This window comes from Ornithodoros turicata, unplaced genomic scaffold (assembly GCF_037126465.1).
Source record: "Ornithodoros turicata isolate Travis unplaced genomic scaffold, ASM3712646v1 ctg00001222.1, whole genome shotgun sequence".
In the NCBI taxonomy this organism is placed as follows: Eukaryota; Metazoa; Arthropoda; class Arachnida; order Ixodida; family Argasidae; genus Ornithodoros; species Ornithodoros turicata.
Genome location: NW_026999509.1, coordinates 94,640 through 100,511, shown reverse-complemented (window position 1 = coordinate 100,511; position 5,872 = coordinate 94,640).

Here is a 5,872-nt window from a genome sequence, read left to right as displayed (position 1 = left end):
TCGCTATGTGTTACAGCAACATCTGGAAACATGCCTGACTTCACTGTTGCCCCGACCGCCCCTTCAGTGGCACAATGGACACTGCCGAGCCCATCCCTCTCGGCACACATCCCTGGCCTCCTGGGGCCGAAGAGCCAGATCCCCGTTTCGGTTCTCAAGCAGTCTACTTTGGAAATGATGGATACAAACTACAGAGGCCGCACGGCTGTGTTCACAGATGGTTCGTCTACGTCGGATGGCTCCTCCGCTGCCTTTGTCATAGCGGAGGAGTCACTATCATGTGGGTTCCGCCTGTCACATCGCACTTCGTCGACCCCTGCGGAGCTGTATGCCATCTTGTTATCTCTAAAGTCTGTCTCAAAGTACCCTCCCCGTTCCTGGGTGATATACACCGACTCAAAATCAGCCATGCAATGTGTAGGAACCATGGGCATCCGCGGCTCGTTGGCCCCGGTGGTTGTTAGTATCCTGACGGCGCTCAGGGTTCTCGGCGAACAGGGACACCGGGTGACCCTACAGTGGGTCCCCGGCCACACCGGCATTCAGGGCAACGAAGAGGCAGATTTGGCGGCTGCTGCGGCCCAACGTATCTCCAGAGCCCTGCCCATTATCCTCTCCAACGGGGATAGGCGCTCCTACTTGTCTGCGTTGGTGTCACCCTTGGCCAGCCAGCAATGGCTGCATGACATCACTCAATGGTCGCTCCTACATGCAGTGGACCCGTCATTATCATTTAGGATGCCAGGTGGCTTCCCTCGCAGCTTTACGACACTCCTGCGGCGTCTACGACTCAACGTCGCCTTCACCCCTGCGTTCCGTGCTAAGCTGGGTTACTGTAACACGGCGCTGTGCCTAGCTTGCCGCACCCCAGCTACGATCCCCCATATCATCGAGGACTGTGAGCGGTACACGTGTGAACGCCGGGTACTTCGACGCCAACTTGAACTCCTCGACCATAGACCATTCAGCTTGTCCAAAGTACTTGGCCCATGGAGCACCCCTGAACATCAGTGCCGGGCTCTTCGCTCCCTTTTCGTTTTCATGCAGACCACCGGACTCCTTGAAGAGCTCTAAACAGAACTTCGACCTGTCGTTGCTTCATTCTCACCATAATTCATCCTCTCATATTAACCACTGTGAAATGGGGTAGTGTCCTGTGGCTACCACGGGGAAACATCCCATGTCATCATCACTTCTTCATTTATTGTTGTTGTTGTAAGTTGCTGCAATACGTAAGACCGTATACCTCCAGGCCGTAGGAAAGGTGTGAATGGAACAGCGCGTAATAAACAATGAGCAAAGTGTTGATAGGGACAAAGGACCTGAGCTTAGCTAGAGCATACAGACCTGACGTGATTTTATTTTGAACGTGACTAATGTGCGCCTGCCAGTTTAGGTGTTCGTGGAGTATAAGACCCAAGAACCTAGCCGTCGTTGCACGGGCAATAATAAGACTTCCGAGGGAAAGTTGCATTCCAGAAAAATCAAGAATTCTTTGAACAGGGTGGAATACAACATACGTCGTTTTCTGTGTGTTGGCCAGCAACTTATTCGATGTTAGCCATGTGTAATTTTTGTAGAACAAACGATGCCTTAGGAAATAGGTTGGGCAAGTGAGTATCCTCGACGAAAATATTTGTATCATCTGTGTAAAGAAAACAGGTAGAGGAGAGGAAGTCTGGAAGATCGTTGATGTATACTATAGGAATAAGAAGGGACCCAAAAGAGAACCTTGCGGGACTCCAATGGTCAACGGGCGGGGGCATGATGATGAGCGACAGTTGAAAACAAACTGCTCACGACCCTCCAAGTAATTTTGCAAGAGTGATAATGGAACACCTCTGATACCATATCTTTCCAGTTTAGTGAGTACAGTAGTGAGTAGTGGTAGTTCCAGTTGTATGCAAGGCCTCCGATGTCAGCGCCTAAGAGTGCCTGTCGCACATGATGATGGCTGATCGTGTCAAAGGCTCGTTTGAGATCTAGGAAAACTGTCACTGTTATGTAAGACAGGGCCATGTTGTGTTCAACCTCAGAGACGAGATCCATAGCGGAATCTGTAGAGCAGCGGCCTTTTCTAAAAACTGTGACTTCGTCCGGGAAGACGTTGTGCTACCCCAGCCACCAATGTAGCCTAGAAAGTACAATACGTTTCATCACTTTGCATATACACACTCTACATATACAGCTGGTGAGGCTGATAGGTCGATAGGATTGAATATCTGTGGTTATTTTGTTTGGCTTGAAGATTGGTACGACCTGGGCCATTTTCCATTCCTTAGGCAAGTACCCTTTTTCCCCTTTTTCCCATACGTTATTGTTGATGTTGATTGTTGGTGGGCGGTGAATCGCCCACCCCATCACCATCCAATGTATGTATGTGTGTGTGTGTGTGTCAAGTATAGTTGCTTGGTGGCGGTTGGTCCGAGGTTTTCCAAAGGTTTATAGGTAATTTTGTCATGTCCTGGGGCTGTTTTCTTTCTTGGTGCTTTTGCAAGTGCTCGCTGTAGTACACCCATAGTAAATTTTTAATCCATTTCTGGTGTTCCTTTATGTTTGGACACGAGTACATTTACGTATGCAGTTCGGGCAGATTGTATATACATAGGACTTCAAGAGGCCTCAGACGGTCTTGTGATTGTCGTAAGGAATTCTTCAGCTATCATTTTTTCCGAGATCCCAGTTTGCAGAGCAATGGCAGAAAAAGGGATGTCTTGCTTGGGAAGTGATTTCAAGCTCTTTATCATAAATCCAGATAAATCGCTTTGTGATAGAGTAAGCTTCTACGCCGATGGTCAAGCACGTACTGGGTCGCGCGCTTTTGGTTACGGCTCATTTGCATAGCACAATGCGGCGATAGATATTACGACGTACGCGTTCTATCGCGCTCGATCGCACGCGATATATATTGGCATCAAAGTGAAAGCCACATTTGTTAGCGTGTCTCATTTTCTTGAGATAAAAATCACATGGTGTAGTCACAAATGTTTGCCATGTAAGAAAGAAATGACGGGAACGATGATTGGCCTGTGATCATTTCGGAAGTCCTACATGTTGGAGTTTCGGGTCTTGTATTCTCGAGCGACATTGTCTACGGACTTTGTCTTTTTGTCATTGCTCCCTGTTATTCAGTGGTGAAACGACTAAATAAATAAATAAATTGCGGCGATGTAATCATGATGACAGGAACCAGCCTTTATTCCCCACAGTAAAACGAAGACAAAACTATAGCTTGTAAGTCAATTTTGAGAGAGCTTCTTTTCATTTAATACGTTACAAATCTTGTCATTCGGGATGAAATGATCAATGTCATTTTTTTTCCTTCAAAATTAGTAATATGATCTGTATTGTCGATGGAACTTTGACGCTGTATAAGAAGATATGGATCCTGTTGGTTGAACCAGTGCTGTAGCCAGACGAGGGGTTTTAAACTCCTCCCTCCCCACTGGAAATTGTATTTTTGGTGGTGCATTTGGGAGACGGGAAAAGAGGGTGAAACACTCCTCCGCTATGCAAAGTTCCTGCGGAACCTCTCCCGAAATATTTCTCTGGCTATGTTAGTTGGTTGAACGCTAGCATGAACGAAAGCACGGTATTTCTAAAGCCTTGGAAAGAACAGATTTTCGACATTGGTAAAAATGAAACGACACACACAAAAGAACATTCGCATAGCATTGAAAGGATACTGTTCTGCCGATTATGAGCGCTCCTCAAACAGAGACTCACAAATTTTACGAATGAGAAATAGGGATTGCAACCGCTGAAAGGCACAATTTCACCGCGGAGAAGTCCTTAAATTACTATTAAATAAGTTATTTGCGTATGGAAGCCAGAGGCGTAAATATATGTCACCAACTATAAAGACCTTTAAAAAGGCTACAAAAGGTTTAGATAACGTGGGTTAATATGTTATGACTATGTGGCCGGAGAAGATGAAATTGGACATGTTCTTTCTGTTCGCGACCTTGGTGTTGTAACATCGTAACATTGACGCATCGTTGAAGGTATTGGGATTCATTACACGGTTCACTAAGGGGTTTACTGGTGCTTCTGCATGATCTGCTAAGTCTATATAAAAGTTACGTACGTAGCAAACTTCAGTTTTGTATTGTTGCTTGGAATTGTCTCACAAAATCTGAGTCCAATCGAATAGAGCGTGTACAACGTAGAGTTATTCGTCTTATACAGGGTGTCCCAGAAAACGTGTCATTGAATTGTAATAAAAAAAACTACGCCACCTAGAATCATATAGAGAATCAACAGCATTTGTTCTTATTAGGTTTTTGCCACCTCCTAATGTGAATGTCATGTACTCCAAGTTTAATTATGTAAATATTCGCGAACTGAACTCAGAAATTTGCCAAGTAAAGGTCACTTGTTTACCTCTTCAATATGAACAGCGTGCCGAATTCACTCAAATTCATGATAATTCACAGTGATATTCACGAGCTATCCCATCGGAAAAAATAGCAGAATATCATGCTTTTCGGAGCACCCGACCATATAGCGCTCGATGACTGTTTGAGCGCAATCGCTCTCAGTGCGACGAAACGAGGTTCCGAAGCCAGCCCACATAGTGATAGTAGAAAAAGTAAGTTCCTAAAATTGGGAGAGAGAAAGCATTATCCCAGCGAAAGTCGGACGTGATAAGCCGTGCCTGTTTTATCCCTTTCTGCGATGTCGGGGAGGGCTGGGTTTCCAACCTCCTTTCGTCGGACTGACAAAGATTGCGCTGAAAAATTCATCGTGCGCTATTCTGTGCGACCTCCGTAGAGCATGATATTCGGCTATTTTTTTCGGTGGGATAGCTTCTGAATATCCCTGTCAATTATCATTGATTTGACTAAATTAGACACGCTCTTCACATTGGTGGGGTAAAAAAAATGACCTTTACTAGGCAAATTTCCGACTTAAGCTCGCAAAAATTTACATAATTAAACTTACGTTACGGGACATTCAAATTAGGAGGTGGCAAAAACACAGTAAGAACAAAATGCCATTGACCCCATGGTGGTGTAGTTTTTTATTATAATTCAATGACACGTTTTCTGGGACACCCTGTATATGATAGATATTTTGGGAAGGAAATTTATTTTGATTATGAGGACATTCCTGGGGATGACAACGCTGTCTGAACGTAGGTGGGCATATACGATTCTTATAGAGAGTTATTCTTGTTGTTGTGGATTGTGCAGAATTACTTGCGTCTCTGAATTTCTTCACAGGACAAGGTCGAGAGATTTATTTTATGTGGATTTATCGAATATGAGTTCGCCGGTGTCGTATTTGCAGTGTTACTACAATGCTAGTGTTAACGTTTGCACTTCGTAGCCCTTATGTGTTGCTGCTTAATCACGTTCCTTTTTAATGGTTAACTGGTCTGCTGTACGATGATCACACTTTAGGTTTGACGTGTGTTTTTAATGTTGTTTTTGTTTCCTATACGCTTGATGAAGGTACCACATAATAGGCATTGGCTGTTGGTGGACACTTGAAATAAAATAGCTAGAGAACACGACAAACGAAAAGGCCGTTAATCGTGATTTGAAGAAAGTGTTCATTCAAACGGTTGTAATTGCGTGACAAAGACTCAAGACAAAAGTTGAGTTGAAAATCTCGCGGAAAACATTCCTCGTTTGGAATTACGATTATCATGCAAAAGAAATGACTAGGACAGTAAATCCAAGAGGCGTTTTAGCAACTTGGGTCGTCAGGATAATGTTTAACACTAAGGTGAAAAAAATGCAGCATTAGTGCCCTGGTTGTCCTCGAAGCGGCGCTGTGGTCTCCCTGTATGCTGCCTGTATGCGATCAACCTAGTTTTGCTTCCTTCACCTCGTGCTCTGATTTGCAGGAACCCTTTCCCGCTTGT